The sequence below is a fragment of the Lactuca sativa genome, chromosome 8 (assembly GCF_002870075.4).
Source record: "Lactuca sativa cultivar Salinas chromosome 8, Lsat_Salinas_v11, whole genome shotgun sequence".
Taxonomy (NCBI): domain Eukaryota; kingdom Viridiplantae; phylum Streptophyta; class Magnoliopsida; order Asterales; family Asteraceae; genus Lactuca; species Lactuca sativa.
The window spans coordinates 88,257,619-88,267,560 of NC_056630.2; positions in this window are offsets into that span (position 1 = coordinate 88,257,619).

Here is a 9,942-nt window from a genome sequence, read left to right on the forward strand (position 1 = left end):
CCAATTAGTTTGCTTGCCCCCGACACACACCAGTATATGGATTCAAGAATTGAACCCACAAAAGTAAACTTAAAATTGTCAGAAACTATGATCTTTGTAGTGTGAAAGGCAACAATCGAATACTTCAACGAATCAGCCATAACTGGAATGTTAAGCTTCATAATGGCACGCTGGACCACAATAGTCCAAAATCGACCAATGGAGATTTTGTTGTGGCGAGTTGTGGAGTTTGTGCTTTGTTCCTGTTGAGCATATAACACTGAACCGTAGTCGAGGCTAATCCCATGGTAGAGGCCATATAGGATCGTCATGGATGATTTACTAGCACAATCTGAACCAGTGACCCTTTCTAAAAACGCCTTGAAGAGAAGGGTAAAGAGACCGTTCTACAATGGGGGAATGTTGGATTTCTTGAACTTGGTAATTGAGGGAATGAGATTTGTGTACCCCATCTGGTAAAACATGTCAATGATTTGTGTTGTAGAGATCGAATCTAGGTTTATCAATGTATCATCATGAGCAAGCCTTATAAGAGAGCAAAACCTAGGCTTCTTGAGTGAAGTTTTCTTTTCAAATACTTCAAAAGTGATTCTTTTTTCCTCCTTCACATGCGGCGTCAGAGTAAAATTTAGACATCAACGACATTGGAACACATTAAACCTTGTTCAGAGTGATAACCAAAGTTGAATACTTCAAGCATTCTACGATCGGCAACATAAAGGCGTCGTATTTGAAAAGGGCCAAATCGAGAATCAAATTCAGATTCTTGCTTCATAGTGAGGAGAGAAGATTGAGTAGTTTGTTCTTGAATCGATGAAGAGTCAGCCATTTTTGCAGGTTGGAGAAAGAGATGAACAGTTGAGAGAGAAAGCGTTGTTTAGGGTTCAAAATTTATTTGAGAGTGTTAAAAGTTGAATCGTCAATTGGTTTAAGTATGTATAATGAGAGAGAGAAAACTAAGCGACGATTACGTGACGATCCCTGATTGGACGCCTAAAAAAGGATGATTTGACGACTGTAGCGGCCAACAAGTTGTCATCATGACCTTAGGCGGCATGAGAATTGGAACCGTTTAAAATTCCACTCGCCTTTTATTTCAAAATCTTATCTTCAAATGCTGTGTCAGCATCTTTTATCTGCAACATTTCAAAGTCCTTGATGTTCTTGTAAAAGTATAAGCACCTTTTGCTTGTAAGAAATGAACGTCAAAGTGCATACAAAAGAAAATCTGTGAAACTGAAAATGCCATAAGTTTCATGAACTAGACTTTTTGAAAATCAGAAAGATCTTCGTGTAAGAGTGTGCCAAAGATAAAGAAATAAAGTGAAGTATATCAGTGGGATTAAAGTGATGTCAATAGAGACACGAAAATGAAGATCACGGGCTCGAATCTTTTCCTTATAAGTCAAGAGAAACTAAGAAGTGTCTGTGTGGTTTATCATTGAAGTACGATCATATGTTTGTTAAGAATGAATGAAAGGCATCTTTTAAAGTTAGGCTGAAAGGGTGGTTAAATCTTCAATCAAAAAAAAATCTTGACATAAGTTCGAGTGTTGGATGAAGTACTCGTGTGACCAGTGTAGTCAGTTGAACGAGTAGGCTTGGAATTATTTTAGTGACTGAGCGAAACTATGAAATCTAAAAAAAGAAATAAAAAATAAAATTGGATCTTATGGGTAGAAATGTCTTGGTTGCAGAACAATTCATAAAGATCACACAAAAAGAAAAAGAGATTTTGTGGTACAATCCATAGATTTAAAAATCTAGAATTTCCAATGATTCTCCATCAATTCATTGAAGGGTGTTGAATGTTCGGTTTCACTTAGTTTGTGGTGAACGAAGCTAAGATCATGAACTCAGATGTTTTGTAACAATAAACCTCAATGGTATAGCTGATAGTCTCAATGGTCAAATGTATGAGTGTGATGGAAAATGTAGAAAATAGAAGATGGCTCCAGAGAAGTAGATGTACCTCTACTATGCAAATGTGACCAAGCAGATAACTCTTAACTCAATGTGAGAAGAGTAAGGTAGCTTGTGACTTATGTGAATGTAACAACCTAGTTGGGAAGAAACGAAGGGTAGATTCGATTTATTAAGGCTTCACAAGAAGTCTATTGAGGCTTAGGACAACATGCAACAACATGCTTCTAGGGACGCCTAGTTAGTACAAAGATATGGAAATTATTCCTTTCCCATGATTCGTTTTAGCAAGATAACATGCAATGATACTGGAAAAAAAATTAAACAAGAAAAAGAAAATATTTTTGTATTTTGATAATTGCTGAAAGAGAAAGAAACAAAACAAAATAAAATGTTTTTTGAATTTTGAATATGGAAGAGAAGAAAAATAAACAAAGCAAATATTTTTATATTTTTTGATAACTTTAAAGAAAAATAAAATGAAACGAGCATTGTGTACAAAGTATACAAAGGTTAGACCACAAATGTTCGCTTTTTAAAAAAAATTGATTCACGAGATAGGACAAACGTTCATATCCATTTGTGTCCCGAAAAAATCAGAAACGAAATAAAGCAAGCATTCGTTCTATTTCGCTTGTCTAAAAAGTAAGAACAAAAGCGAACAGGTAACCCAAAAGTGAACACGTTACTTTGGAGGAAAAAGTGGTTTTGGAACAGATTCAGCCTCCATCATTCCTAGGCCTTGAAATATTCTATTAAGTGATGCTTCAGACAAGGCTTCTATGAATATGTCAGCCAATTGGTCTGCTGATCGATCAAAGTGAATCTCAACATTGTTGTCCTCTACATGATCCTTTATGAAATGATACCTCAGCGCTCTGTGTTTTGTATTTGAGTGTTGCACTGGGTTGTGACAGATGCGAATTGCGCGTTTAGAGTCACAGTAGAGTGGGATTCGCTTCATATTCAAGTCGTAAGCTCGCAATTGACTCTGAATCCATATGACTTGAGAGGTACAAGATGCAGCAGCGATGTACTCAGCTTCGGCTGTTGACAACGAACTTACTTTCCAACTAACTTACTTTCCATCAAGAAATTGTCATCCACTAGTCGTTCTTTTTCTATCTAAGCCGCACCTACCTATATATGCATCCGAAAACGCTTGAATGAAGGAGCCTGAGTTCGCAAGATACCATATGCCTAAAGATGAAGTTCGTTTCAGATATCTGAAAACATTCTTCATTGCCACCATGTGAGGTTCGCGAGGGTTTGCTTGGAACCTTGCTCAATAACAAACATAAAACAAAATATCCAGTTTACTAGTTGTTAGATACATTAAGGAACCAATCATCTGACGATAAAGGGTCATATCCACAACTGATTTTTCCAGAGAGGGTGTACGTTTTGTTCTGAATGCCATTGCAACCTTCACTTTAGAGTCTCCTATCATGTCAAACTTAGAGAGAAAAGTTTTCATATATGCTTCCTGATTAATGAAAATGCCTTCTGGTCCCTGCCTTATTTTCAATCCAAGGAAAAAGTTAATTGGACCCGTTGCGCTCATCTCAAACATAGTTTCCATCAACTTTCGAAATTCAACTATGAGGATGGGATTAGTAGATCTGAAGATGATGTCATCAACATAAATTTGGACGATCATCAAATGATCACCCTCTTTCTTATGAAAGAAGGTTGGATCAACCGAACCTTGTTTAAACTTAGACATTGTAAGGAAGCGGATAAATGTTTCATACCAGGCTCTCGGAGCTTGCTTCAGTCTGTAAACTGCCTTATCCAGAATGTAGTAGTGGTTGGGATACTTCTCATTAACAAACCCAGGTGGTTGTTCAACATATATTGTTTCTTCTGATTCCCCGTTTAGGAATGCACTTTTAACATCGATCTAAAACACTTCAAAGTTCTTATGAGCTGCGTATGCTAAGAATATCCGAACTAATTCCAACCATGCAACAGGTGCGAAGGTTTCTTCATATTCGATACCCTCTTCCTGACAGTAACCCTTAACAATGAGTCTCGCCTTGTTCCGTATGACTTTCCCTTCTTTGTCCAACATATTACGAAACACCCATTTCAAACCAATAACTGATTCTTCAGGTGGAGTTGGAATTAATCTCCAAACTTTGCTTCGTTCGAACTTATTGAGTTTGTCTTGCATCGCTTGCACCTAATCAGAATGATCTAGAGCGGTGTTGATGGTTTTGGGTTCTATCTTGGATACGAACGAATTGAACATGCAAAATTCCACTTCGGAGAATAAAGCAGTTCGTTTCGCTTTTATTTTAGATCTCGTGAGAACACCTGCAGAAGACTCACCAATGACATGGGTTTTGGGATGATCTCTGCTCCATTTGAGTAGTGGCAGATACTTTGGATCATAATAAAGATCTAATTTAATGTTTACTTCTTCGAATTATGATTCAACATCTGAATCGTCATTCGCATCCTTATTCTCCCCCTCGAATGACGAGTGATCCTCTTCAATAGGAATTGAAGTATCTCCTGCACCTTGCGATGGAATATTCGTTTCTTGCGGAATTGATTTCTCCCCCTAAGCATGTGCATATGAATCGAAACTCTCCCCCTGGACTGGAGTACACGTGTCATGAGGCACATTCGAGGTTGGTGGCTTATTATCTTTGTTTTTCGTGGCTTCATCAGTTATCTTCTTCAATTCATCTTCTTTGTTATCAACAGCCTTTGCTTTAGATGTGATGGCCTTCATAGGTTCGTCAAATAGAAGCATTAATTCTTCATAAAGATTAGCCAAGGGCACAGCCACTCGGTTCGTTTGAGGAAAGATCTCATTTTCGTGGCTATCATTCGCTTGAATCTTCTTTAAGTAATTATCATCAAATGTGACATAGTAGGTTTCTTTAATCCTTTTGGATCATTTATTAGAACCCTATATGCTTTCGATGTCAGCGAATATCCCAGAAAAATTCCTTCGTCAGCCTTCTCATAAAACTTTTTCATTGTTCCTTTGAATTAAAGATGAAACACCTAGAACCGAAAACATAGAAAAACTTGACGTTAGGTTTTCGTTTATTGATGATTTCATAGGGAGTGACAGAAAAGATTTTATTAAGAAGTAATCTATTTTGAGTAAAGCAGCCAGTGGCAACAGCATCAACCCAGAAGTAAAGAGGCAGTACTGAGAACGAAAGCATAGTCTTGGCTGCCTCACACAATGAACGATTTCATCTTTCAACAATCCTGTTTTTCTGTGGAGTATAGGGAGTAGAGAAATTATGACATACTCCCTTATCAGTGAGGATTTCATCGAACGATTGGTTCTTAAACTCAAGACCATTGTCGCTTCGAATATTGCAAACCACCTTTCGCAGTTGTTACTCAATTTGCTTGATGAAATTTTTGAGCCTAGGAGTCGCTTCATATTTTTTCATAAGAAAGAACACCCAAGTGAAACGAGAAAAATCATCTACAATAATGAGAATATATTTGTTACCACCAATACTTTCGATTACAGATGGGCCGCAAAGATCAATATGGAGTACTTTGAGTGGCTCGATGACCTTCTTGTTCACTATAGTAGGATGGCTTTTCCTGCTTTGCTTTCCCATTTCACATGAGGCACAAAGATGATCTTTGTCATACTTCAAGAGAGGAAGACCATGCACATGATCACAAGGAACTAGCTTGTTGATGACTTTGAAGTTGAGGTGCGAAAGCCTCCTATGCCATAGCCAACTATCGTCTATTGCAGCCTTAGTGATCAGGCAAAAAGAGGGTTTCCCTCGTATCGTATTGATGTCCAACAAATACATCTCGGCTTTTTGTTTTGATTTAAGAAGCACTAATTTCATCTTCTTTTTGATAATTCCAGATCCTTCATCATCAAACGAGACTTTTAGACCTGTACCCACTAGTAACTGCGAAACACTTATTAAGTTGTGTTGCAGTCCCTCAACGTACGCCACTTTTGCGAATTGAGAATTCAACATTTGTTATCATGCTATATCCTTTGATTTCTCCAAGTACATGGCTGCCAAACTTCACAAGACCACCATTCTTCAGTTTTCTGTATTCTATTAACTCCTCATTTCTTTATGTTATGTGATGCGAACAGCCACTGTCGATATACCATTAAGTATCAAATTGTTCGTCATGAATGACCCGCAAAATTTAAGCAAATTTAGGAACCCAAAGGTGTTTGGGTCCTCGAGAGCCTTTTACAGAAACTGGATAAGCAATATAGACATCAACCATATAGGTTTGTTTTATTAAAGTTATTTGGTCCTTCTTGTTTATTGTGTAAACCTTGATCTTATTGTTTTTCGTTTCTTCAGAATCGGATTGGATTTGTTTATTTTTAGCTTGATTCTTGACGAATTCTCTATTAATTTTCTTAGGTTAGCAGTAGATTTCTTAGTTTGATCTTTAGAATTCGAGACTAACTTTCCCTTTCCCTTGACATCATTTGCTGATGCATTTCAGGGATGAGTTTTTGGTCTCTGTGTGCTTCTTTTGAAAAGAGGGTTTTTTAACGGAGTCCGGCTTTGAGTTGCAGGTGTGACAACGAGAACACTGACTAGGATTCGCCTTCGAACGAGCTTTCGTGCTTTGATTGAAAGGTTTTTCTCTGTGAACATACTTAGAATTCTGGGATTGCCAAAACTTCTTTCTTTCATTGAGATTGTTCTGGTATCTTCGATTCCTTAAATGTTTTTGCTCATCGAGTTGTTCAGCGGTCTTGTGAATATTCACTTGAGGTTTCGCTTTCTTGGCATATGTTTCGTCCTTCGCTGACTGAGGGTTGGTTTCTCTTTGAGCTTCCTTGGTACCACTCGGGCTACTCTTCTTAAATGCTGAACGATTATTCACTAATTCTGCCACATATCAACCTTTAACCCTCCAAGAGATTCTTTCAGATAGACCATTCATTTTGTCTGCATTATCAATTGGTGTGGACCAAAAGAATTCATCACAATCATCTTTGTTGTCTTCATTAACGATGGAAGTTAGTTCAATAGTTTGATTTTTGTCTAGTCCTCCAGTGGCAAACACTTGATTAGGTACAGTTTGGACTTTTGGAAAAACAATTGTTTTCACTTTTAATGTTTTTTGTTTATTTTGAGAAATACGTGCGAATTCAACTGAATTTTAAGAAATCAAATCTTTCACAGGTTGAGGTTCGTTTTTAACAAAACTCTGAGCAATCTACTTCGTCCTCCACTGAAATTTCGCCCATATCACTGTCCTCATCGAATTCAGATGTACTTTCAACATTTATTTTATTTTCTGAACTGAATTTGGCATTCAATGAGTCGACTTTTAGAACAATATCAAAATTGATTTGCTTCTTACCGTTTTCATCCAAAAGTTGTTTCAACATGTTTTTGTGGTCTTTGGACTTAATATAAGATTCAATTCGTTCTAGTCCAACCCTGTATGCATCAGAAGTTTCTTTTGACGAAACTATGGATTCGTAATTGTAACAGTCGGCGTCAATTTTATCTTCCTTTAATTCCAGAAATGGTAAGATCATTTTCTGAATTTTCTCACCAATTCCACAATCATGGTGCAATTGAATAATGTTAAAGTAAGGCCTTTTAGCAATCAAACAAAAAATGTAACGTTGTTTTAAAAGCTTCAAATTGTCATGTTGCAAGTAAATTAATTGATCCCTAGACTTAGACGACTCCGATTCAATATTCTCAGTCCACATTCGCCTCTCATCGCTTTTAGATGAAGCCCTGCTCAACTGATCGGTTAGGTTAGAGTTTGTTAACCGTGTTCGTTTCAAACTATCACTAATGGTTGAAAAAGTGAATTTTAGATCGTTCAATTCGGTTTTGTATTTAGAAAAAGGTATATGCAGAGATTCAAAAATGGGATTTACCTTGTTAATCAGTTGTTCGCATTCGTTGATCTGCTTTGGAAGTGGTCATGCTGTGAAATAACTGTCATCTCCTCTTCCACTTTCAGCGACACTCTTCTGCGTTTGTGACCCTTCATTTGGCACCATCAAACACTTTCCTGCAAACTGAGAACTCTCTACCTTTGCAACGAATCCCCTTCCATATGTGGGCTTGCGAACCTCATCATCCTCTGAATCTGTTCACCAGACTTCGACTCCTCCAAACTCATATTCAGCAACATTTTCCTGTACAATCAAAGCAGGCATAGAGTTATCATTATTTTTCTTCTTCTTGATATCCTCTAACTTTCGCATCTGGTACGCTTCATCATCTTCTCCTTCTTTTCTCTCATTCAACTTTCTCAGCATGCAATAATTCGCCAAATGATTTTTACCATGACAACAGTTACAGTCATAGCTAGAGTTTCCAACGACCTTTTTCTCCTTTTTCTCCTCTTCCTTTTGAGAAGCGCATTTACTTTCTTCCTTCGCCTTTTCTGAGCTATAACTTCCTTGCGAATTTCTATTTTTGTTCAATGGAAATTTCTTTCTTGCAAATCGATTGGGAGTCGAAACCATCAAGGCATACTGCTCATTTGTAAGATCACACTCAGAGTGATCGAAATCAGATTCATCCGCTACAACTATCTTGCCTTTCGTAACAAGAGCTAGAGACCCCATAACAGAAACAACTTTCGCTTTCTTCAACACTTCGCTTTTATGAGCTTTAACAACTCCAACCAGCTTAGCCAAAGAATAACTCTTAAACTACTCGTGCGCCTTAACTGTAAAGACAACTGTCATCCATTCAGAACTAAGTCCATTCATAAATGTAACATTTTTCTTGATCACTTCTTGTCCAATGTCGTGTTTGGTCATCTTGCTAAGAAGATGGTTGTAGCGATTGAAGGTCTGACTCAATTTTTTTTCTGGCTTTTGTGCGAAAGCTCCAAACTTCGAAAGCAAGAGTGTTTGAGTCAAATGCTCAAGATCTGCTTCAGTGGAGTAAAGTTCCTTGAGCATGTCCTATATATCCTCATAGCTTTAACATTGCTAATAAGTTTCTCTTTCTCGTGGTGAGGCACGTCTTTAACATCGAGAAGCAGTTGGTTGTATTCTTTCTGAATTTTGATTTTTCTTTTGGTCTCTGTGTGAACGATTGGACCTAGAGTAATGACTTCCCATATCAGATAACATTATTGTCTAAATTGAGAACATAATCTTCAAAATGGAGCACCCAAACTCCATACTCATGAGGGAAGATTATCGGGATCCTTGTTGTTGATCCAATATTGCTTGAGATATTCAAGGAGTTAATTCTTGATTCGTCGTGTTATATTTTAACAAGATCTTTTTAACCTGTTACGAATCAGATGTTCAAACTAAACAAATAATAGGGTAATATAAAGATCACAGTAAGTTGTCAGAAAACTAACAAAGACAGTTAACCTAGATCCTATATCAGCGGAAACCCTAGTAGCTCAACAAACACAAGAGATGTGTATAGACTATACAATATCATGCTTTGATACCAATTGCTAGGATGTAAATCCTTAAAGATCGATTAGATTCAACAAGTAAATAAAGAACACAAAGGAATCAAAATGATGCTAAATAATTAAAAATCATGCCCCATATGAACTCGATGAAGAATTTTAACTGTAGAGGCATGCTAGGGTTTACAAGAATATCTAATCAAAGGCGTTAACTATCTACAGTGCATGCATGCACTATTAATACTCAAACCCTAATAAATCTGACGGCTTGGAAAGGCCTAATACTGTCTACAAAATTGACTAACAATTACAAGCCCAATGACACAACATCTAACACCTAACACAACTTTGAGATCCCTAACTATCTCCAGGTCTCTAAGTTGATCAAAAATCAGTTTATCGAAACGTTTTCCAAAATCAACGGACTGATGCAGTGGTTTGGGGAACAACCTATGGTTCATTCCTCAAAAGGGGGAAGTGACCAACAACCTGATCCCACACACTCCAACACTCTTTTGGATTATCAAACTCCAGTTGAATTAAAACAAGCCTCCAACTCCTCAAACCCCACCGTTACCATCTCTTAAACCATCAACTCCGGTGCAACCTATTCAATCTCCTCGT